Source organism: Coregonus clupeaformis, chromosome 9, assembly GCF_020615455.1.
Source record: "Coregonus clupeaformis isolate EN_2021a chromosome 9, ASM2061545v1, whole genome shotgun sequence".
Classification (NCBI taxonomy): Eukaryota; Metazoa; Chordata; class Actinopteri; order Salmoniformes; family Salmonidae; genus Coregonus; species Coregonus clupeaformis.
Window position 1 is genome coordinate 15880557 of NC_059200.1, and position 26567 is coordinate 15907123.

Consider the following 26567-nt stretch of genomic DNA (forward strand, 5'->3'; position numbering starts at 1 on the left):
ACCTGACTAGCAGCCATTCCCTTTGATAGAGAACCATCCAACTGTTTGTCACTACACTCAGCTCAAAGATGCAGCAAGTCAGGAATACGATACGCATTGAAAACTCCTCGCCGGTTATATATAAATAACCAGTCAGGCATACGCATATTAATAAATAAAGGATAGGCCATTCAGAGTACAGAGGAGTTGAGGTAATACATGTGGGTAGGGGTAAAAGTGACTGTGTGTGTGTGTGTGTGTGTATGTGTGTGGGTGTGTGTGTGTCTCTGTGTGTGTGTGTGTGTGTGTGTGTGTGTGTGTAATGTTGCATTTTTCTTCACATACTGCTCTCTCTCCAGTGGTGTGTAGTCCCTGTGATTTCCAACGTTATTTAATTTCATTATTGACCTGATTCTCCACAAAATATGAATAATTCTGCTTTATATATCTACTGATACTCTCATATCATTCCTATAAACCACTAATCATATTCTCCCCATTGATCTTCTTCCGTGGCTTCTGTTGCTGTAACTTAAAGGCCAAAGCCATTCAAAAAACATGATTTTCCTGTGTTTTATATACATAATATACACTGCTCAAAAAAATAAAGGGAACACTAAAATAACACATCCTAGATCTGAATGAATGAAATAATCTTATTAAATACTTTTTTCTTTACATAGTTGATGTGCTGACAACAAAATCACACAAAAATGATCAATGGAAATCAAATGTATCAACCCATGGAGGTCTGGATTTGGATTCACACTCAAAATTAAAGTGGAAAACCACACTACAGGCTGATCCAACTTTGATGTAATGTCCTTAAAACAAGTCAAAATTAGGCTCAGTAGTGTGTGTGGCCTCCAAGTGCCTGTATGACCTCCCTACAATGCCTAGGCATGCTCCTGATGAGGTGGCGGATGGTCTCCTGAGGGATCTCCTCCCAGACCTTGACTAAAGCATCCGCCAACTCCTGGACAGTCTGTGGTGCAACGTGGCGTTGGTGGATGGAGCGAGACATGATGTCCCAGATGTGCTCAATTGGATTCAGGTCTGGGGAACGGGCGGGCCAGTCCATAGCATCAATGCCTTCCTCTTGCAGGAACTGCTGACACACTCCAGCCACATGAGGTCTAGCATTGTCTTGCATTAGGAGGAACCCAGGGCCAACCGCACCAGCATATGGTCTCACAAGGGGTCTGAGGATCTCATCTCGGTACCTAATGGCAGTCAGGCTACCTCTGGTGAGCACATGGAGGGCTGTGCGGCCCCCCAAAGAAATGCCACCCCACACCATACTGACCCACCACCAAACCGGTCATGCTGGAGGATGTTGCAGGCAGCAGAACGTTCTCCACGGCGTCTCCAGACTCTGTCACGTCTGTCACATGTGCTCAGTGTGAACCTGCTTTCATCTGTGAAGAGCACAGGGCGCCAGTGGCGAATTTGCCAATCTTGGTGTTCTCTGACAAATGCCAAACGTCCTGCACGGTGTTGGGCTGTAAGCACAACCCCCAACTGTGGACGTCGGGCCCTCATACCACCCTCATGGAGTCTGTTTCTGACCGTTTGAGCAGACACATGCACATTTGTGGCCTGCTGGAGGTCATTTTGCAGGCGTCTGGCAGTGCTCCTCCTGCTCCTCCTTATAACAAAGGCGGAGGTAGCGGTCCTGCTGCTGGGTTGTTACCCTCCTACCGCCTCGTCCACGTCTCCTGATGTACTGGCATGTCTCCTGGTAGCGCCTCCATGCTCTGGACACTAAGCTGACAGACACAGCAAACCTTCTTGCCACAGCTCGCATTGATGTGCCATCCTGGATGAGCTGCACTACCTGAGCCACTTGTGTGGGTTGTAGACTCCGTCTCATGCTACCACTAGAGTGAAAGCACCGCCAGCATTCAAAGGTGACCAAAACATCAGCCAGGAAGCATAGGAACTGAGAAGTGGTCTGTGGTCACCACCTGCAGAACCACTCCTTTATTGGGGGTGTCTTGCTAATTGCCTATAATTTCCACCTGTTGTCTATTCCATTTGCACAACAGCATGTGACATTTATTGTCAATCAGTGTTGCTTCCTAAGTGGACAGTTTGATTTCACAGAAGTGTGATTGACTTGGAGTTACATTGTGTTGTTTAAGTGTTCCCTTTATTTTTTTGAGCAGTGAATTTATTCCAGGTGACTACCTCATGAAGCTGGTTGAGAGAATGCTAAGAGTGTGCAAAGCTGTCACCATAGCAAAGGGTGGCTATTTGAAGAATCTTAAATATAAAATATATTTTGATTTGTTTAACACTTTTTTGGTTACTACATGATTCCATATGTGTTATTTCATAGTTTGGATGTCTTCACTTTTATTCTACAATGTAAAAAATTGTGAAAATAAAGAAAAACCCTTGAATGAGTAGGTGTGTCCAAACTTTTGACTGGTAGTGTACACTAATGGTCAAAAGTTTTAGAACACCTACTCATTCAAGGGTTTTTCTTTATTTTTACTATTTTCTACATTGTAGAATAGTAGTGAAGATATCAAAACTATGAAATAACACAAATGGAATCATGTAGTAACCAAAAAAGTGTTAAACAAATCAAAATATTTTAGATTTGAGATTCTTCAGAAATCCACCCTTTCCCTTGATGACAGCTTTGCACACTCTTGGCATTCTCTCAACTAGCTTCATGAGGTAATCACCTGGAATGCATTTCAATTAACAGGTGTGCCTTCTTAAAAGTTAATTTGTGGATTTTCTTTCCTTCTTAATGAATTTGAGCCTATCAGTTGTATTGTGACAAGGTAGGGGTGGTGTACAGAAGATAGCCCTATTTGGTAAAAGACCAAGTCCATATTATGGCAAGAACAGCTCAAATAAGCAAAGAGAAACGACTGTCCATCATTACTTTAAGACATGAAGGTCAGTCAATACGGAACATTTCAAGAACTTTGAATGTTTCTTCAAGTGCAGTCGCAAAAACCATCAAGCGCTATGATGAAACTGGCTCTCATGAGTACCGCCACAGGAATGGAAGACCCAGATTTACCTCTGCTGCAGAGGATAAGTTAATTAGAGTTACCAGCCTCAGAAATTGCAGCCCAAATAAATGCTTCACAGAGTTCAAGTAACAGACACATCTCTACAGCAACTGTTCAGAGGAAACTGTGAATCAGGCCTTCATGGTCAAATTGCTGCTAAGAATCCAATACTAAAGGACACCATTAAGAAGAAGAGACTTGCTTGGGCCAAGAAACACAAGCAATGGACATTAGACCGGTGGAAATTTGTCCTTTGGTCTAGAGTCCAAATTGGAGATTTTTGGTTCCAACCGCCGTGTCCTTGTGAGACGCGGTGTGGATGAACGGATGATGTCCGCATGTGTATTTCCCATCATAAAGCATGGAGGAGGAGGTATTATGGAGTGGGGGTGCTTTGCTGGTGACACTGTCTGTGATTTATTTAGATTTCAAGGCACACTTAACCAGCATGGCTACCACAGCATTCTGCAGCGATACGCCATCCCATCTGGTTTGGGCTTAGTGGAACTATCATTTGTTTTTCAACAGGACAATGACCCAACACACCTCCAGGCTGTGTAAGGGCTATTTGACCAAGAAGGAGTGTGATGGAGTGCTGCACCAGATGACCTGGCCTCCACAATCCCCCGACCTCAACCAAATTGAGATGGTTTGGGATGAGTTGGACCGCAGAGTGAAGGAAAAGCAGCCAACAAGTGCTCAGCAAATGTGGGAACTCCTTCATGTGAAGCTGGTTGAGAGAATGCCAAGAGTGTGCAAAGCTGTCATCAAGGCAAAGGGTGGCTATTTGAAGAATCTCAGATATAAAATATATTTTGATTTATTTAACACTTTTTTGGTTACTACATGATTCCATATGTGTTATTTCATAGTTTTGATGTCTTCACTATTATTCTACAATGTACAAATAACGTAAAACCCTTGAATGAGTAGATGTTCTAAAACCTTTGACCGGTAGTGTATATTTCCACACTATGAGGTTGGAGTAATACTGTGAAATTGTGAAAATTATGATAATGCACTTTTAGTGTAGGAGCTGTTTGAAAAGACCACCTGAAATTTCTGCCTGTTTTGGTGGGATGGAGTTTTGTCCTTCCATGGTGACATCACCATGTGGTAAATTCGTTATTCGTTATAGATCAGGTATGAAACTAGAAGACAGATTAGTCTATCAAATAACATTTCACAAAAATATTATCTAAATATACTAAAGCAAACATATACACAAATAATACATTATCTGATGAAATTGCTTTATAAAGGGGCACAAGACAGGGATGTCCTCTCTCCCCCCTCCTGTTTACACTGGCAATTTAACCGCTTGCAGAAAGAATCAGTCAGGACCCAAACACATAACATATAACATATAACACATAACATTTACGTAGAAATGGCAATAGGAAAAATAAAAAAAATAAGTAATGACCTTTAAGTGGACCACAAAAAATATTAAATACTTAGGATGCTTAATAAGTGACAACAATTATATAAAGATAACTTAATCCCATTACTCAACAACATGAAAGCAGATCTAATTAAGTGGAACAATCTTCCCATGAATCTTAATATGAATCTCTTTATAATGGCATGGCTCCCAAAGTTTTTATATTTATTTTCGGTAATTCCAATTACCCCACCGAAGACATTCTTTAAAAAAGTATACTCGGTCATAACAGCCTTTATATGGGCAAATAAAACTCATAGAATAAAAAGGAAAGTTTTACATCTTTCTAAGTCTGAGGGTGGTTTTAACCTTCCAGACTTGGAATTGTATCAACTCGCCACCCAAGGCTTTTAACTGGAGTCAAATGTTAAATGCACTAAAGAGGAACAATGTATTTATTCCCCTGCTGATTTTGTACGTTTGCCCACTGACAAAGACATGATCAGTCTATAATTTTAATAGTAGGTTTATTTGAACAGTGAGAGACAGAATAACAACAAAAAAATCCAGAAAAACGCATGTCAAAAATGTTATAAATTGATTTGCATTTTAATGAGGGAAATAAGTATTTGACCCCTCTGCAAAACATGACTTAGTACTTAATAATAAAAATAAATAAAAATAATATGCCATTTAGCAGACGCTTTTATCCAAAGCGACTTACAGTCATGCGTGCATACATTTTTACATATGGGTGGTCCCGGGGATCGAACCCACTACCTTGGCGTTACAAGCGCCGTGCTCTACCAGCTGAGCCAACAATGGCAAAACCATTGTTGGCAATCACAGAGGTCAGACGTTTCTTGTAGTTGGCCACCAGGTTTGCAAACATCTCAGGAGGGATTTTGTCCCACTCATCTTTGCAGATGTTCTCCAAGTCCTTAAGGTTTCGAGGCTGACGTTTGGCAACTCAAACCTTCAGCTCCCTCCACAGATTTGCTATGGGATTAAGGTCTGGAGACTGGCTAGGCCACTCCAGGACCTTAATGTGCTTCTTCTTGAGCCACTCCTTTGTTGCCTTGGCCGTGTGTTTTGGGCCATTGTCATGCTGGAATACCCATCCACGACCCATTTTCAATGCCCTGGCTGAGGGAAGGAGGTTCTCACCCAAGATTTGACAGTACATGGCCCCGTCCATTGTCCCTTTGATGCGGTGAAGTTGTCCTGTCCCCTTAGCAGAAAAACACCCCCAAAGCATAATGTTTCCACCTCCATGTTTGACGGTGGGGATGGTGTTCTTGGGGTCATAGGCAGCATTCCTCCTCCTCCAAACATGGCGAGTTGAGTGGATGCCAAAGAGCTTGATTTTGGTCTCATCTGACCACAACACTTTCATCCAGTTCTCCTCTGAATCATTCAGATGTTTATTGGCAAACTTCAGACGTGCCTGTATATGTGCTTTCTTGAGCAAGGGGACCTTGCGGGCGCTGCAAGGTCCTTAGCTGACCCACAAGAATGGAATGGTCTATCGTATCAAAAGCTTTGGCCAAGTAAATAAAAATAGCAGCGCAACATTGATTAGAATCATCAAGTGCAATGGTGACACCATTTTTTTCAGCAAGGGTCTATGATAAATCAGGACAGGTCATTTAACAGAGCAGCCGTTACAAACACAGGCTGTAAAACAGTGATCACTAAGGTCATTACAGAAAACACCAGACTGATACCTATCAGGATTATTTGTGAGGATAACATCAAGGAGAGTAGCCTTTTCTGGGTGTTTGGAGTCATCCCTTGTGGGATTGGTAATAATCTGAGAAAGATTTAGGGAGTCCCATTGCTTTAGGACTTGGTCAGGTGGTTTAAGCATGTCCCAGTTTAGGTCACCTAGCAGGACAAATTCAGACTTAGTGTAAGGGGCCAGGAGAGAGCTTAGGGCAGGTGGGTACAGGCCAGGAGAGCTCAGGGCAGGTAGGGTACAGGCCGGTGCTGTGTAAGGGGCCAGGAGAGAGCTTAGGGCAGGTAGGGTACAGGCCAGTGCTGATAGTGAACGATAACATCCAGCAACAGTCAACAAAGAGCTATTTGAATCAAAAAAGACAGTAGATGGGCCAGGGTGTACATGCACATTTCCAGATATCATCAGCAGCAATACAATCAGGGCACGGCAGAGGACAGGGAGAGCTCTGCAGGGTTGATTTATAACATTTGAATGTGCATTAAATATTTGTTGTTTCTTTTTTACCATTTTTAACGGAAACAATCACTGTAAGGTACTTAATAGTCACCCCCAAAATGATTTGATATTGAGATAAAAACGGCCGCGTTGGACCTTTAACAAATCAAAATCAAATCTAATCGTATTTGTCACATGCGCCGAATACAAGAGGTGTAGACATTACAGTGAAATGCTTACTTACAAGCCCTTAACCAACAATGCAGTTAAGAAAAAAATAAGTGTTAAGATAGTGTTTACTATATAAACTGAAGTAAACAATAAATTAAAAAATAGAAAATAAATAGAAAAATAAAAACTAATTAAAGAGCAACATAAAGCCAAGAGGTGTCTTTCCTATGAAATAGCTGTTTAACTGCATAATACACTATAAAAAAAAAAGTAAGGTGTTTTGAATAATTAATCTAGTAACACCACAATAAATACAGATGGAATACAAGTTTGTTATTAAGGCACATGAAAGTTCAAATCTTTCAGAAGGCATCTCTGCCAAAAAACTCATTTTTATAAAAAAATAAAAGTTAAAATGCCTCTTCTGTGAAGTTGTGACTTGCGACATACGCCTAGTTTCATGAAACAAGTCACATTTTATAATAGCTACTGTATAATCACTATGAGTTTCATCTGCTATAACACACACACATCATTTTTTAAAATATGTTTTGCACACTTACTCTACGCCAGGTGTCACATGTTCAACGTGATATACAGTGGGGAGAACAAGTATTTGATACACTGGCGATTTTGCAGGTTTTCCTACTTATAAAGCATGTAGAGGTCTGTAATTTTTATCATAGGTACACTTCAACTGTGAGAGACGGAATCTAAAACAAAAATCCAGAAAATCACATTGTATGATTTTTAAGTAATTAATTTAGCATTTTATTGCATGACATAAGTATTTGATCACCTACCAACCAATAAGAATTCCGGCTCTCACAGACCTGTTAGTTTTTCTTTAAGAAGCCCTCCTGTTCTCCACTCATTACCTGTATTAACTGCACCTGTTTGAACTCGTTACCTGTGTTAAAGATACCTGTCCACACACTCAATCAAACAGACTCCAACCTCTCCACAATGGTCAAGACCAGAGAGCTGTGTAAGGACATCAGGGATAAAATTGTAGACCTGCACAAGGCTGGGATGGGCTACAGGACAATAGGCAAGCAGCTTGGTGAGAAGGCAACAACTGTTGGCGCAATTATTAGAAAATGGAAGAAGTTCAAGATGATGGTCAATCACCCTCGGTCTGGGGCTCCATGCAAGATCTCACCTCGTGGGGCATTAATGATCATGAGGAAGGTAAGGGATCAGCTCAGAACTACACGGCAGGACCTGGTCAATGACCTGAAGAGAGCTGGGACCACAGTCTCAAAGAAAACCATTAGTAACACACTACGCCGTCATGGATTAAAATCATGCAGCGCAAGCAAGGCCCCCCTGCTCAAGCCAGCGCATGTCCAGGCCCGTCTGAAGTTTGCCAATGACCATCTGGATGATCCAGAGGAGGAATGGGAGAAGGTCATGTGGTCTGATGAGACAAAAATATATGCTTTTTGGTCTAAACTCCACTCGCCGTGTTTGGAGGAAGAAGAAGGATGAGTACAACCCCAAGAACACCATCCCAACCGTGAAGTATGGAGGTGGAAACATCATTCTTTGGGGATGCTTTTCTGCAAAGGGGACAGGACGACTGCACCGTATTGAGGGGAGGATGGATGGGGCCATGTATCGCGAGATCTTGTCTAACAACCTCCTTCCCTCAGTAAGAGCATTGAAGATGGTTCGTGGCTGGGTCTTCCAGCATGACAACGACCTGAAACACACAGCCAGGGCAACTAAGGAGTGGCTCCGTAAGAAGCATCTCAAGGTCCTGGAGGGGCCTAGCCAGACTCCAGACCTGAACCCAATAGAAAATCTTTGGAGGGAGCTGAAAGTCTGTATTGCCCAGCGACAGCCCCGAAACCTGAAGGATCTGGAGAAGGTCTGTATGGAGGAGTGAGCCAAAATCCCTGCTGCAGTGTGTGCAAACCTGGTCAAGACCTACAGGAAACGTATGATCTCTGTAATTGCAAACAAAGGTTTCTGTACCAAATATTTAGTTCTGCTTTTCTGATGTATCAAATACTTATGTCATGCAATAAAATGCAAATTAATTACTTAAAAATCATACAATGTGATTTTCTGGATTTTTGTTTTAGATTCCGTCTCTCACAGTTGAAGTGTACCTATGATAAAAATTACAGACCTCTACATCCTTTGTAAGTAGGACAACCTGCACGACTGATCATTTCTTTGTCAGTGGGAAAACATACAAAATCAGCAGGGGATCAAATACTTTTTTTCCCTCACTGTAATTAAAGCATGCATGGCTGGGCCACAGTGCCACCTATACTCATGTGTTAGGATGGGACGTTGTGTGTTAGGATAGGACATGTGTTAGGATAGGACATGTGTGTTAGGATAGGACATGTGTTTTATGACAGGACATGTGTTTCAGGACAGGACATGAATGTGCTAGCGCCTGCCTGCCTGCCTGCCTGATGACGAGGCCCTATTCAGGCCAGATAATTATACTAGAGAGCTGGAGGGAGACAGCAGGGTCAAAGCAGCATGGCTGGCTTCACGACTACAGCAAAACAACACTGAAGGAGCAACCTACATAGCTGTGTTTTATGATACCTACACAAGTAACTGCTCAAATAATAATTAAACACACTGAGAAATATTTTTGTAATTATTGCATTCAATTCTAACAACTCAATCATATTTTTCATAAATAACATGAATAATAAAATAAGGGTTTTTGAACGGAGGTGCAGTATCACAGTGGCTGGCCATCAATGTGATTTATCATGGTAAATAAACAACAGACAGACTGACTGAATGACTCCTTCTTTTCACAACCCCCAATCCGTTTAAAAACATACAGAAAACATATAAAACGGCTAATATGCGAGCGTCGGGTTGTTGGGTTCTTTCAGACCACATTCTCTGCCTCTCCATATCCCAAACTAAAGATCCCGATGCCCTTTCACAGGGCTGATAAGTGAATTTTGTGCCATAAAAATGCATACTTGGTCTCCGATCTGTGTCTGGGGTCACAGGTCACAGAGAGCATCATCGTCATCCCACTCAATGACTCATAGACAGGAGGAAGGCCAGGATCATGTCCATACCAGGGGTATTGATGTGTGTGTGTGGGGAGGCGAGGACTGCTACAAATCTAAAGGGGAGGCGGGGACTGCTACAAATCTAAAGGGGAGGCGGGGACTGCTACAAATCTAAAGGGGAGGCGGGGACTGCTACAAATCTGAGGGGAGGCGGGGACTGCTACAAATCTAAAGGGGAGGCGAGGACTGCTACAAATCTAAAGGGGAGGCGGGGACTGCTACAAATCTAAAGGGGAGGCGGGGACTGCTACAAATCTGAGGGGAGGCGGGGACTGCTACAAATCTAAAGGGGAGGCGGGGACTGCTACAAATCTAAAGGGGAGGCGGGGACTGCTACAAATCTAAAGGGAGGCGGGGACTGCTACAAATCTGAGGGGAGGCGGGGACTGCTACAAATCTGTGGGGAGGTGGGGACTGCTACAAATCTAAAGGGGAGGCGGGGACTGCTACAAATCTAAAGGGGAGGCGGGGACTGCTACAAATCTAAAGGGAGGCGGGGACTGCTACAAATCTGAGGGAGGCGGGGACTGCTACAAATCTAAAGGGGAGGCGGGGACTGCTACAAATCTAAAGGGGGAGGCGGGGACTGCTACAAATCTGAGGGAGGCGGGGACTGCTACAAATCTAAAGGGGGAGGCGGGGACTGCTACAAATCTAAAGGGGAGGCGGGGACTGCTACAAATCTGAGGGGAGGCGGGGACTGCTACAAATCTAAAGGGGAGGCGGGGACTGCTACAAATCTGAGGGGAGGCGGGGACTGCTACAAATCTGAGGGGAGGCGGGGACTGCTACAAATCTGAGGGGAGGCGGGGACTGCTACAAATCTGAGGGGAGGCGGGGACTGCTACAAATCTAAAGGGGAGGCGGGGACTGCTACAAATCTCCCGTCCTGTCCTGTCTTGGGAACACTTTTTTTTATATATTTTTTTTTAGTTTGCTACCTCTCTAAGTGCATCCACGGGGTCGCCTCGCCGGGCGATCCCTCTGTGCATTAGCCTCTCTCCTCTCTCTCTTAACGTTAATAAACCCCTGAAAAATTACTACCATTTTGGGCTAACCGTATTAGAACACGCAACACGAACAAGGCAGACATATTTATACTCATAATAAATTTGTTAAGATAGGGTTTCATCTTAATTGCGTAATCTAATGTTGGTAGCATTTTTCATTGGTTGTCTTACTGCCGGGGGTAACCTTGTTTGCGGGGCTGTGAGGGGTAGGTTAGGGGCTGTGTGTGGGTTAGGTTAGGCAGGCAGACAGATAGGGCCCTACTCTACACAGAAAGGTCTCCTCTCCGCCTCGCCTGTCATCCAGCAACGCAGACATCATTACATCATATTAATGCACCCCAATCGCATTACAGCTGTGGTTTCATCATTCAGTGTGTCAGATTCTGTGCAGGCAGGCATTCCCGTCCTGCTATGTGGTGTGGTGTCTGTCTGGCAGAACGGAGGGGAGAGAGGCAGGAACTGCGGTGGAACAGGGTGTGTGTGCATGCGTATGTTTGTGAGTGTGTATAGAGGGGGACCATGGTGGACTGGGGGGGACCGTGGTGGACTGGGGGGGACCAAGGTGGACTGGGGGACCAAGGTGGACTAGAGGGGACCAAGGTGGACTAGAGGGGACCAAGGTGGACTAGGGGTAGGGGGGACCAAGGTGGACTAAGGGGGACCAAGGTGGACTAGGGGTAGGGGGGACCAAGGTGGACTAGGAAGGTAGGGGGACCAAGGTGGACTAGGGGTAGGGGGACCAAGGTGGACTAGGGGTAGGGGGACCAAGGTGGACTAGGGGTAGGGGGACCAAGGTGGACTAGGTATAGGGGGACCAAGGTGGACTAGGTGTAGGGGGGACCAAGGTGGACTAAGGGGAACTAAGGTGGACTAGGGGTAGGGGGACCAAGGTGGACTAGGGGTAGGGGGACTAAGGTGGACTAGGGGTAGGGGGACCAAGGTGGACTAGGTGTAGGGGGAACTAAGGTGGACTAGGGGGGACCAATGTGGACTAGGGGTAGGGGGGACCAAGGTGGACTAGGGGTAGGGGGACCAAGGTGGACTAGGGGTAGGGGGGACCAAGGTGGACTAGGTGTAGGGGGGACCAAGGTGGACTAGGTGTAGGGGGGACCAAGGTGGACTAGGGGGGACCAAGGTGGACTAGGGGGGACCAAGGTGGACTATGGGGGACCAATGTGGACTAGGGGTAGGGGGGACCAAGGTGGACTAGGGGTAGGGGGGACCCAGGTGGACTAGAGTTACCGAGGTGGACTAGGGGGGATTAAGGTGGACTAGGTGTAGGGGGGACCAAGGTGGACTGGGGGGACTAAGGTGGACTAGGGGTAGGGGGGACCAAGGTGGACTAAGGGGGACTAAGGTGGACTAGGGGGACTAAGGTGGACTAGGGGTAGGGGGGACCAAGGTGGACTAGGGGTAGGGGGGACCAAGGTGGACTAGGGGTAGGGGGGACCAAGGTGGAATAAGGGGGACTAAGGTGGACTAGGGGGGACCAAGGTGGACTAGGGGGGGACCAAGGTGGACTAGGGGTAGGGGGACCAAGGTGGACTAAGGGGACTAAGGTGGACTAGGGGGGACCAAGGTGGACTAGGGGGGACCAAGGTGGACTAGGGGTAGGGGGGACTAAGGTGGACTAGGGGTAGGTTGGACCAAGGTGGACTAAGGGGGACTAAGGTGGACTAGGGGTAGGGGGGACCAAGGTGGACTAAGGGGGACTAAGGTGGACTAGGGGTAGGGGGGCCAAGGTGGACTAGGGGGACTAAGGTGGACTAGGGGTAGGGGGGACCAAGGTGGACTACATTTACATTTTTGTCATTTAGCAGACGCTCTTATCCAGAGCGACTTACAATTAGTGAGTGCATACATTATGTTTTTTAATTTTTTTATACTGGCCCCCTCGTGGGAATCGAACCCACAACCCTGGCGTTGCAAACACCATGCTCTACCAACTGAGCTACATCCCTGCCGGCCATTCCCTCCCCTACCCTGGACGACGCTGGGCCAATTGTGCGCCACCCCATGGGTCTCCCGGTCGCGGCCGGCTACGACAGAGCCTGGATTCGAACCAGGATCTCTAGTGGCACAGCTAGCACTGCGATGCAGTGCCTTAGACCACTGCGCCACTCAGGAGACTAGGGGTAGGGGGGACCAAGGTGGACTAAGGGGTACTAAGGTGGACTAGGGGTAGGGGGGACCAAGGTGGACTAGGGGTAGGGGGGACCAAGGTGGACTAGGGGGGACCAAGGTGGACTAGGGGGACCAAGGTGGACTAGGGGGGACCAAGGTGGACTAGGTGTAGGGGGGACCAAGGTGGACTAGGGGTAGGGGGGACCAAGGTGGACTAGGGGGGACCAAGGTGGACTAGGGGGGACCAAGGTGGACTAGGGGGACCAAGGTGGACTAGGGGGGACAAGGTGGACTAGGTGTAGGGGGACCAAGGTGGACTAGGGGGTAGGGGGACCAAGGTGGACTAGGGGGACCAAGGTGGACTAGGGGGGACCAAGGTAGACTAGGGGGGACCAAGGTGGATTAGGGGTAGGGGGGACCAAGGTGGACTAGGGGGGACTAAGGTGGACTAGGGGTAGGGGTGACCAAGGTGGACTAGGGGTGACCAAGGTGGACTAGGGGTGACCAAGGTGGACTAGGGGGGACCAAGGTGGACTAGGGGGGACCAAGGTGGAGTAGGGGGGACCAAGGTGGACTAGGGGTAGGGGGGACCAAGGTGGACTAGGGGTAGGGGGGACCAAGGTGGACTAGGGGTAGGGGGACCAAGGTGGACTAGGGGTAGGGGGGACCAAGGTGGACTAGGGGTAGGGGTGACCAAGGTGGACTAGGGGTGACCAAGGTGGACTAGGGGTGACCAAGGTGGACTAGGGGGGACCAAGGTGGACTAGAGGGGACCAAGGTGGACTAGGGGTAGGGGGGACCAAGGTGGACTAGGGGTAGGGGGGACCAAGGTGGACTAGGGGGGACCAAGGTGGACTAGGGGTGACCAAGGTGGACTGGGGGGGGGCATATTTTCTATCTGGGGCTCCTACTGATGGTTTTACTCACAAACAGTCAAAGTACTAACTACAGCTATCACCCACATAACCTTACTGCTGTCTAGTGCTGTAGTCTAGATTTCAGAGTGGAGTAATTGCCACTCAAGCTGCACTCAAGGTGTGTGTGTCGTGTGTGTGTGTGTGTGTGTGTGTGTGTGTGTGTGTGTGCGAGCGTCTGTGTGCATATACATGTGCATTACCCCTACCTACATGTACAAATTACCTGGACTAACCTGTACCCCCACACGTTGACTCGTACCGGTACCCCCTGTATATAGCCTCATTATTTTATTTTATTGTGTTACTTTTTATTTAATTTTTTACTTTAGTTTATTTAGTAAATATTTTCTTAACTCTATTTTTGAACTGCATTGTTGGTTAAGGGCTTGTAAGTAAGCATTTCACGGTAAGGTCTACACCGGTTGTATTCGGCGCATGTGACAAATGAAATGTGATTTGATTTGTGTGTGTGTGTGTGTGTGTGTGTGTGTGTGTGTGTGTGTGTGTGTGTGTGTGTGTGTGTGTGTACGCATGTGTGTGTGTGTGTGTGTATGTGTGTGTGTGTGTATGTGTGTGTGTGTACGCATGTGTGTGTGTGTGTGTGTATGCATGTATGTGTGTGTGTGTGTACGCATGTGTGTGTGTGTGTGTACACGTGTGTGTGTGTGTGTGTACGCATGTGTGTGTGTGTGTGTGTGTGTACGCATGTGTATGTGTGTACGCATGTGTTTGTGTGTGTATGTGTGTGTGTGTGTGTGTGTGTGTGTGTGTGTGTGTGTGTGTGTGTGTGTGTGTGTGTGTGTGTGTGTGTGTGTGTGTGTGTGTGTGTATATGTATGTGTATGTGTGTGTGTGTGTGTGTGTTGTGTGTGTGTGTGTGTGTGTGTGTGTGTGTGTGTGTGTGTGTGTGTGTGTGTGTATATGTATGTGTGTGTGTGTGTGTGTGTGTGTGTGTGTGTGTGTGTGTGTGTGTGTGTGTGTATGTGTGTGTGTGTGTGTGTGTGTGTGTACTCTCCACTCACTTGGCCAGCTGTTTCTCTGCGTCGGCACACAGCTCCACACAGCTCCACACAGCTCCACACTGCTCCACACAGCTCCACACAGCTCCACACAGCTCCACACAGCTCCACACAGCTCCACACAGCTCCAGCAGTCCCAAGAGAACAGCGGACACCTCCATATAGGGCCCCCACACGGTGAAGCCTCCACCAATCAGGTCTATGGCTGTAAGGCGGATGGTGCTGTGGGGGGGGTAGCTTGGGGCTGGGGGGCTGCAGGAGGAGAAACGTCAGGGCCTTACCTGGAGGAGGAGTTGACAACAACAACATGAGTAAACAACAACATCATCAGTAAACAACAACACGGACGGACGGACAGACAGCCTTTTATGCTCCTGTCATTATGTCCCAGTAATCACACTGTCACTAGAGAGAAAGAGAGAGATGGAGAGATAGAGATAGAGAGAGCGATATAGAAATGGAGAGGGAGAGAGATATAGCGATGGAGAGAGACAGAGAAGGAGAGAGAGATAGAGATAGAGAGAGAGAGAGAGAGAGAGAGAAAGGAGAGAGAGAGAGAGAGAGAGAGAGAGAGAGAGAGAGAGAGATGGAGAGGGAGATATATATATATATATATATAGAGAGAGAGAGAGATGGAGAGGGAGATATATATATATATATATATATAGAGAGAGAGAGAGAGAGAGAGAGAGAGAGAGAGAGAGAGAGAGAGAGAGAGAGATGGAGAGGGAGATATATATATATATATATATATATATAGAGAGAGAGAGAGAGAGAGAGAGAGAGAGAGAGAGAGAGAGAGATGGATGGAGAGGGAGAGAGAGAGAGAGAGATAGAGATGGAGAGAGAGAGAGGTAGAGATGGAGAGATATATATAGAGAGAACGAGATAGGGAGAGAGGTAGAGATGAAGAGATATATATAGAGAGAGGTAGAGAGTGAGATAGGGAGAGTGGTAGAGATGGAGATATATATATATAGAGAGAGAGATGGAGAGATAGAGAGAGAGATAGGGAGAGAGGTAGAGATGGAGATATATATATATAGAGAGAGAGTGAGATAGGGAGAGTGGTAGAGATGGAGATATATATATATAGAGAGAGATGGAGAGATAGAGAGAGAGATAGGGAGAGAGGTAGAGATAGAGAGAGAGAGATATGGAGAGAGGTAGAGATGGAGAGATAGAGAGAGGTAGAGATGGAGAGAGAGAGAGAGAGAGAGAGAGAGGGAGAGAGGTAGAGATGGAGAGATCTATATAGAGAGAGGTAGAGATGGAGCAATAGAGAGAGAGAGAGATAGGGAGAGAGGTAGAGATGGAGAGATATATATAGAGAGAGATGGAGAGATAGAGAGAGAGAGGTAGAGCTGGAGAGAGAGAGAGAGTGATATGGAGAGAGGTAGAGAGATAGAGATAGAGAGAGAGATGGGGAGAGAGATAGAGAGATAGAGATAGAGAGAGTGCTGCAGAGAGGCATACTTGCCCTGTATGATTCTGTTGCCCTCCAAGAAAAATCCTACATTTAACGACGCCTATATAGCGCAACAACAACAAAAATATTTGCAACTTTGGAATGTTTAAACGTGAACAGAGCAGCATGAATGTCCTGCATTGTGTTTTTGGTTGCTAAGGCCAGGACCGAAACGGGAATAATATAATTATCCCATAATACTCATTGGTCTTGAAACAAGCTGCAAAATACTTTAAAACTGGAGGAGAGGGTATCACTGTCTTGATAGAGTAAAATGTTATTGACCATTGTGCTTAATGTTTTTATGTATTGTGTTGTGTTCAGTTGTATTGTATGTACACAGTGACTACTTCCTGCTGAACTCTTGCCAGGTTTCTAACCTCAGGAGTCTTTCTTGGTTAAATAAAGGTTAAATAACAAAATATGTTGTCTCACTACGCTGTTCTCAGCACAGCAGTCTCATGAAAACGTACTTTGAACTGCCATATGCAATATAATAGTATCATACTTAATGACTGAACTGCAGTGTCTCTCCACCAGAAACAATCTCACGGCGTGAGTTGACATGCAGTCTCAGCATGGGACATGTTCAGATACGCTGGTCCTTTAAGACATAAATAGCCCCCGTGTAGCTCAGTTGGTAGAGCATGGCGCTCGCAACGCCAGGGTTGTGGGTTCGTTTCCCACGGGGGGGCCAGTATGAAAATGTATGCACTCACTAACTGTAGGTCGCTCTGGATAAGAGCGTCTGCTAAATGACTAAAATGTAAAATGTAAATAAATTCTCAGCATGGAACATATTCAGATACGCTGGTCATTTGAACAGCAATGATGGAGACAGACTGGAAAGTAGAGCTGTGTATTGACGGGAGGAGTGGGGGAGGACTGACCCATTGACTACTGTGAGCACTGACCACTAGCGTTCACACACACACACACACACACTCTCACACACACACACACACTCTCACACACACACACTCACTCTCTCACACACACACTCACTCTCATCAGCAGTGGCGGCCATTTTACACAGAGCTGCAGAGGTTACGGAGGGATTAGAGAGGATGGAGGGAGGGAGGGACGAGAAGGGAAGGAGAGAGGGAGGTTAGGGGAAGGGAGTGCCTCCTCCACAGAGGTCAACTCACACATGACCTGGCATTTGAGAGAGAGAGATTGAGTCACTGCAGGGCCAGATTGACCATTAAGTGTCCCCCAGCAGCAAGCTAGCATCCCCATACCCCTCCCCCGCGCTGGTCAGCAGTGTGAACACGTAGCCACTATATACTGTATATATACACTGGGGTCAGTAATAATTGACACCCATGTCTTCCAAAAAAAGTGACTAAAGTTCGCCAAAAAAGCACCTGGAAGCACCTGGATAGGATCATTAAGACTCTTGGGAGAATGTTCTATGGACAGGTGAGTCAAAAGTATAATGATATGGGTGCCATTATGCCTGGCGAAAACCAACGGTCAAGCATGGTGGTGGCAGTGTGATGGTTTGGGGATGCTTTGCTGCCTAACGACCTGGACTTGACTTAAGAGAAGGAACCATGAATTCTGCTCTGTATCAGATAATTCTACAGGAGAATGTCAGGCCATCCGTCTCTGAGCTGAAACTGAAGCACTGCTGGGTCATGCAGCAAGACAATGATCCAAAACACACAATCAAGTCAACATGAAAATCGCTAAAAAGCAACACATTTTGAATGGCCTAGTCAAAGTCCAGGCCTAATCCCAATTGAGATGTTGTGGCAGGACTTGAAACGAGCAGTTCATGCTTGGAAACCCACAAATGTCGCTGAGATACAGCAGTTCTGCATGGAAGAGTGGGCCAACATTCCTCCACAGCGACGTGAGAGACTGATCAACAACTACAGGAAGCGTTTGGTTGGAGTCATTGCAGCTAAAGGTGACACAACCAGTTATTGAGTGTAAGGGGGCAAGTACTTTTTCACACAGCGGCATTGCGTATTGCATAACTTTGTTTATTAAATAAATGAAATAAGTATGTAATTGTTGTGTTATTTGTTCACTCAGGTTCCCTTTAATATTAGGATGCAAAAGTAGAGAAAATTAGAAAGGGGGCAAATACTTTTTCACGACATTGTATATTGTATGCATAAAAAAATGCATTCTCATTTCAAAGTCAAACCCACCACTGCTGTGTGTGGCCAAATAGCTCTATTTTCATGTAATCTGACCATAGCACCGCCTGGAGTTTGCTAAAGAGCATTGGCACCGGTGCTTTGGTCAGATGACATGAAAATAGAGGTGGTGGGTTTGGCATTGAAATGAGCAGAAAACAAACCCCTACCTACTGTAAAATATGCTGGTGGATCTTTAATGTTATGGGGCTTATTTGCTTCCGTTGGTCCTGGGGCCCTTGTTAAGGTCAACGGCATCATTACCTTGACGTAGTGCCAAGGTATTTTACATTATGAACCTTACCGTAGTTCCCCAGAACAGTTGAGCCAGCCATGTTTTTTTTTTTGTAAATAGCACAACAGGAGAAAGCGGAAGCTGGTGAGTCCATAGTGTTCTACTGTATATCTATCAGTGAGTCTCTGCTGGTGAGTCCATAGCGTTCTACTGTATATCTATCAGTGAGTCTCTGTTGGTGAGTCCATAGCGTTCTACTGTATATCTATCAGTGAGTCTCTGTTGGTGAGTCCATAGCGTTCTATATCTATCAGTGAGTCTCTGCTGGTGAGTCCATAGCGTTCTACTGTATATCTATCAGTGAGTCTCTGTTGGTGAGTCCATAGCGTTCTATATCTATCAGTGAGTCTCTGTTGGTGAGTCCATAGCTTTCTATATCTATCAGTGAGTCTCTGCTGGTGAGTCCATAGCGTTCTATATCTATCAGTGAGTCTCTGTCGTGCGGTGCACATGAGGTGATGAAGTTACACTTGTATGCAATTCACTACTAAATGTTTGCCATCAGCTATCTTGTAACGGCTATCTGCCATGTTTGAGAAGTCAAAAGCCCTATTCGGACGGGATTTGTTTTACTGGGGGTGGTCGGGTAATGTAATTATGTGCACAAGCACAAAACACCACATCTGTCATTTTAGACCCGTCAGAATCTGCCATGGCAGTAATTTGTACATGGCAGGAGGGTAACAATTCCAGCCAGAATAACCGATTGTTTTTTGGTGAACTCCAAGGTCCTCTGATTATACTAGTCCTGTGTTTTCAGAGAAATGTATGAGTTTGACAGGTGTTGCTCACGGTTTGAGAAAGAAAACAATAACTGATTGGACAAATTGATCGAAGTGCTGCTCATAGCCTATATATGAAGTACTGGTCATAGCCTATATATGAAGTACTGCCCATAGCCTATATATGAAGTACTGCCCATAGCCTATATATGAAGTACTGCCCATAGCCTATATATGAAGTACTGCCCATAGCCTATATATGAAGTACTGCCCATAGCCTATATATGAAGTACTGCCCATAGCCTATATATGAAGTGCTGCTCATAGCCTATATATGAAGTACTGCCCATAGCCTATATATGAAGTACTGCCCATAGCCTATATATGAAGTACTGCCCATAGCCTATATATGAAGTACTGCCCATAGCCTATATATGAAGTACTGCCCATAGCCTATATATGAAGTACTGCCCATAGCCTATATATGAAGTACTGCCCATAGCCTATATATGAAGTACTGCCCATAGCCTATATATGAAGTACTGCCCATAGCCTATATATGAAGTACTGCCCATAGCCTATATATGAAGTACTGCCCATAGCCTATATATGAAGTACTGCCCATAGCCTATATATGAAGTACTACCCATAGCCTATATATGAAGTACTGCCCATAGCCTACAGTTGAAAAGTAATCTTTAGACATATTATACTTTTCTTAAATGTAGTTTTGTAATTGACTAAAACAAGCAGACAACATGGAAATTGCGTTTGAAAAGTGTTAAATATTTTTTGCTGTGAGCCAATGGCGTAACCTAGGTAACCACAGGTTGTTTTCCTCAGGCGGGCGTTCTGTCTAACGCCGACTGGGACTACACAAGCAAAGGTTCACTCACACACATAGACAGTCACACACACACGCACACACACACACACGATCCCTTATCAATAGCCCTATAGCAGGATCAAAATGTATTTATGTCACCAAAACACACACTAATGCGTTGGCCTTTTCAAAGGTCTCCTCTCCTCCTCCAACACAGGCTGTAATCTCATCATCTTTATCTCATGACATTTCTCATCAAAGACATATGATTTCCAAATGGCAGCTGCCTTCTTATTGGTTTAAACACCGTGTGGGATGTGGATAGATCCGATTGGTTTAAACGCTATGTGGGATGTGGATAGACAGATCTGATTGGTTTAAACGCTGTGTGGAATGTGGATAGATATACCTGACTGGTTTAAACGCTGTGTGGAGTGTGGATAGATACATCTGATTGGTTTAAACGCTGTGTGGAATGTGGATAGATAGATCTGATTGGTTTAAATGCTGTGTGGAACGTGGATAGATAGATCTGATTGGTTTAAACGCTGTGTGGAACGTGGATAGATAGATCTGATTGGTTTAAACGCTGTGTGGAACGTGGATAGATAGATCTGATTGGTTTAAACGCTGTGTGGAATGTGGATAGATAGATCTGATTGGTTTAAACGCTGTGTGGAATGTGGATAGATAGATCTGATTGGTTTAAACGCTGTGTGGAACGTGGATAGATATATCTGATGGAAAGATCCTGGCAGAGACTAATGAAGAGAGGATACATAATATTAGCATTATAATCCTGCTATAGTAATAGGTCTGGTGGACTGGCTCTCTCTCTCTCTGGCAGTCTGGTCCAAACAGAACAGCCCTCCCTGGCTGTCTGGCTGACTGAATGACTGGCTGTTTGGCTGGCAGAAGAAAGACTGGCTGGTTGGCTGTTTGTTTGGATGGATGGCTGTCTGGCTGTCTGTTTGTTTCGGTGGCTGGCTGTTTGGCTGGCTGACTGATGTACTGGCTGGTTGACTAACATGTTGGCTGACTGTCTGGCTAGCTGGCTTTCTGTCTGGCTTGTTGGTTGACTAACATGTTGGCTGACTGGCTGGCTGGCTAGCTGGCTAACTGGCTGGCTGGCTGGCTAGCTGACTGGCTGGCTGGCTGGCTAGCTGACTAACTGTCTGGCTGGCTGGCTGGCTGACTAACTGTCTTGCTGGTTAGCTGACTGTCTGGCTGGCTGAGTTACTGGCTAGCTGACCAAATTGCCTTATTTCTGTCTGTCTGACCGATTAACAGGCTGGCTGCAACATAGAAGGGCAGGCTGAAGGACTCTCGCTGTCTGTCTTTGTTAAATGTGTCTGCTGTGCTCCATTCGCTCCCTATAGGGCAGGTGCCGGGACCACGTACACACCACATATGTACACACACATGCACAAACACGTGCACAAACACACCTATTTATCTGTCTGTCTGTTTAGACGTAATACGAACAGATTACAATTACTAATGCTCCATGAGCGGTGGAAAACCTCCAAGGCGATAAAGTAGAAAGAAATATGGAGTGGGGGAGAAACGATGGAGGGAGGGAGGGAGGGAGGGAGGGAGGGAGGGAGGGAGGGGGAGGGAGGGAGGGGCTAACGCTGGTTGTCTTGACTGGAGTTTATCATGTGGGAATATCATCTATCCAGTCAGAATGACATAATGTAGGAGAGTTTTCCTTTTTTCTCCTCCAGAGCCTTAAATCTGTGGCAGCTGTGAGGGGAGACAGGGGAAGACGTTTAGGGGACAGACTGCTGTTCAGATCAGACCAGCTCAGCTCTACTATGGCCACACACACACACACACACACACACACACACACACACACACACACACAGACACAGACACAGACACACACACAGACACACACACACACACACACACACACACAGACACACACACAGACACACACACACACACACACACACACACACACACACACACACAGACACACACACACACACACACACACACACACACACACACACACACACACACACAGACACACACACACACACACACACACACACACACACACACACACACACACACACACACACACACACACACACACACACACACAGACACAGACACAGACACACACACACACACACACACACACACACACACACACACACACACACACACACACACACAGGGCGATGGCTACATCTAGCTAGCGGTCAGTCAGTCTGGATGGGGGAAGGATGTAGTCTGGGTACCATGTGTTTTAGCTAACATTCCACTCTTTGCCACCCCTTGTCATTTGCCAAAGAGACTGGCCTTTCAGCAATCTCAATGTTCAACATGCAGCTGGATTTCCGGCGGAGTTGCACATTGGTTGTTGGAAATAACGTTAATATTTTCCATGACAACATGTGGCGCCTAGCAGGCCTCCTGTAGCTCAGTTGGAAGAGCATGGCGCTTGCAACGTCAGGGTTGTGGGTTCGATTCCCACGGGGGGCCAGTATGAAAACTGTACACACTCACTAACTGTAAGTCGCTCTGGATTAGAGCGTCTGCTAAATGACTAAAATTTAAAAATTAAATTTTTTAAATAGAATAAAAATTATAACAAAGTTTAAAAAAAAACATTTAGCTGTAAGCTAGGCAAAGCTAAGACGTTTTGTGGTTGGAATTGCAGTATGGTCCCAGTCGGTATTCACGTAATGATAAGGAATTCCCCTCGACCACGTCCACAAATTAGGGGAAAATCAACATTCTTTCCAATTGACCCCCATATTGTAAAAGAAGCAACATCGTCGTAGATTTTTTTGTCATACAGTAATAACAAAACATGCTGAAAAACTGCTGTGTTGTTCAATATGACATGTAGCCAGGTCAACAATGCTCCCACGTAGGGAAATAGCGACTGCGAGAAGAGCCCTGTGGCTTCAGTCTATTTGACGTGGGAGAGTGGGAAAATCTGGGGATGCGGAGTGAAAAAAAAATATATATGAAAAAAATAAATAATAATAATGTATGCACTCACTAACTGTATGTCGCTCTGGATAAGAGCGTCTGCTAAATGACTAAAATGTAAATGTTAAAAAAATGTAAGCAGGCTACACGTAGATATGTGTGTGGAAAACATTTCATCACAGGTAAGACATTTAACTTGTTTAGTACAGTCTGTTTGTAACTCCACCCACTACATGTAGCTGTATAGTATGTAACTCCACCCACTACTTGTAGCTGTATAGTATGTAACTCCACCCACTACTTGTAGCTGTATAGTTTGTAACTCCACCCACTACTTGTAGCTGTATAGTTTGTAACTCCACCCACTACATGTAGCTGTATAGTTTGTAACTCCACCCACTACTTGTAGCTGTATAGTCTGTAACTCCACCCACTACTTGTAGCTGTATAGTCTGTTTGTAGCTGTATAGTCTGTAACTCCACCCACTACTTGTAGCTGTATAGTATGTAACTCCACCCACTACTTGTAGCTGTATAGTCTGTAACTCCACCCACTACTTGTAGCTGTATAGTCTGTAACTCCACCCACTACTTGTAGCTGTATAGTCTGTTTGTAGCTGTATAGTCTGTTTGTAGCTGTATAGTCTGTTTGTTCATCTTTAGACATGTACTTTTCTTAAATGTAGTTTTGTAATTGACTCAAACAAGCACACAACATGGAAATTGCGCTTGAAAAACGAGACCAAGACAAAGGAGATGATTGTGGACTACAGGGAAAAAAAGAGGACTGAGCACGCCCCCATTCTCATCGACGGGGCTGTAGTGGAACAGGTTGAGAGCTTCAAGTTCCTTGGTGTCCACATCACCAACGAACTATCATGGTCCAAATACACCAAGACAGTCGTGAAGAGGGCAAGACAAAGCCTATTCCCCCTCAGGAGACTGAAAAGATTTGGCATGGGTCCTCAGATCCTCAAAAAGTTATACAGTTGCACCATCGAGAGCATCCTGACTGGTTGCATCACCGCCTGGTATGGCAACTGCTCGGCCTCTGACCGCAAGGCACTACAAAGGGTAGTGCGTACGGCCCAGTACTTCACTGGGGCCAAGCTTCCTAACATCCAGGACCTCTATACCAGGCGGTGTCAGAGGAAGGCCCTCAAAATTGTCAAAGACTCCAGCCACCCTAGTCATAGACTGTTCTCTCTGCTACCGCACGGCAAGCGGTACCGGAGTGCCAAGTCTAGGTCCAAAAGGCTTCTCAACAGCTTCTACCCCCAAGCCATAAGACTCCTGAACAGCTAATCATGGCTACCCGGACTATTTGCACTGCCCCCCCACCCCCACCCACCACCCCATTTTTTTACGCTGCTGCTACTCTGTTAATTATTTATGCATAGTCACTTTAACTCTACCCACATGTACATATTACTTCAACTACCTCAACTAGCCGGTGCCCCCGCACATTGACTCTGCACCGGTACCCCCCTGTATATATAGCCTCCCTACTGTTATTTTATTTTACTTCTGATCTTTTTTTCTCAACACTTTAACGTAGTCTAGATATAACACAACGTAGTCTAGATATAACACAACGTAGTCTAGATATAACACAACGTAGTCTAGATATAACACAACGTAGTCTAGATATAACACAACGTAGTCTAGATATAACACAACGTAGTCTAGATATAACACAACGTAGTCTAGATATAACACAACATAGTCTAGATATAACACAACGTAGTCTAGATATAACACAACGTAGTCTAGATATAACACAACGTAGTCTAGATATAACACAACGTAGTCTAGATATAACACAACGTAGTCTAGATATAACACAACGTAGTCTAGATATAACACAACGTAGTCTAGATATAACACAACGTAGTCTAGATATAACACAACGTAGTCTAGATATAACACAACGTAGTCTAGATATAACACAACGTAGTCTAGATATAACACAACGTAGTCTAGATATAACACAACGTAGTCTAGATATAACACAACGTAGTCTAGATATAACACAACGTAGTCTAGATATAACACAACGTAGTCTAGATATAACACAACGTAGTCTAGATATAACACAACGTAGTCTAGATGTAACACAACGTAGTCTAGATATAACACAACGTAGTCTAGATATAACACAACGTAGTCTAGATATAACACAACGTAGTCTAGATATAACACAACGTAGTCTAGATATAACACAACGTAGTCTAGATATAACACAACGTAGTCTAGATATAACACAACGTAGTCTAGATATAACACAACGTAGTCTAGATATAACACAACGTAGTCTAGATATATGGAATCATAAATTAAACTGAAACACTGTTACAATGGATCTGTCTCTGGAAAACTCACACAAAGCACACCAAGGAGCACGTAGACAGTAGAATAGATGGTTACAAAATGGGTACCATTATCAAAACCACATAGGGCTGCTGTCATTCAGGTGCATTCAGGATAAACACTATGCTCCAGTCAAATGTTGTAATATTGATGTGGGGCTATTTTCCCAGCCAGTCGCTCAGTCACACAGAGACACAGACCAAACCCCCTCTCTGAGATGATTGCTGATCGTCAAGAGGAGACGTCTTGGTGTGAATGTAATGACAGGTTCCTAACAGCTCACTCTCTCTCTCTCTCTCTGCAGCTTGCAGAACACAACAATCAAAGGGAGGGGAAAGGAAGCTTGTACACACACACACACACACAGATAGGGAGGGGAGAGAAAACCTGCTTTCACAGGATGGTGATGATGACAATCAGTCCTTTATTCCTCCATCTCTCCATCCCTGTCCTCTATCCATCCCTCTATCCCTCCTCCCTGTCCTCTATATATCCCTCTATCCGCCCCTCCCTGTCTGCCTAACCACTTAACAGGGACACAACTAACAGACGCCCATTCAGGTCTGTATACATGTGTGTGTGTGTGTGTGTATATGTGTGTGTGTTTGTGTGTAATCCACATGCTCTAGCGTTCAAGCAAGGACAGCCTCTAAACCTCTACATATCGGCACCTCCAATAAATGTTTATGTTGTTTGTGATAGGTCAATCAATAGCTCCGCTGTGTGTGTGTGTGTCTACTCTGCGGGTCTGCCGGTACAGCAACAGGTCTGTTGAATAACCTCATAAAACACATGCAAATGCACACACCTGGTGAATAACTTCCTAACCCATCACCACACCTGGCTAAAGGAAGGGGGTGACGGGGTGTAGGAGGAGAGGGGTGACGGGGTGTAGGAGGAGAGGG

At 45.4% G+C, this 26567-nt stretch overlaps 1 non-coding gene and 1 pseudogene across 1 annotated transcript; one reads left to right on the top strand and one right to left on the bottom strand.

Annotated features, from left to right (window-relative positions):
- Positions 1 to 26567, bottom strand: part of LOC121574507 — a 501964-nt pseudogene that overhangs the window by 90559 nt on the left and 384838 nt on the right.
- Positions 16965 to 17040, top strand: trnaa-cgc. The gene has a single exon. It is a non-coding gene; the product is annotated as a tRNA-Ala (tRNA).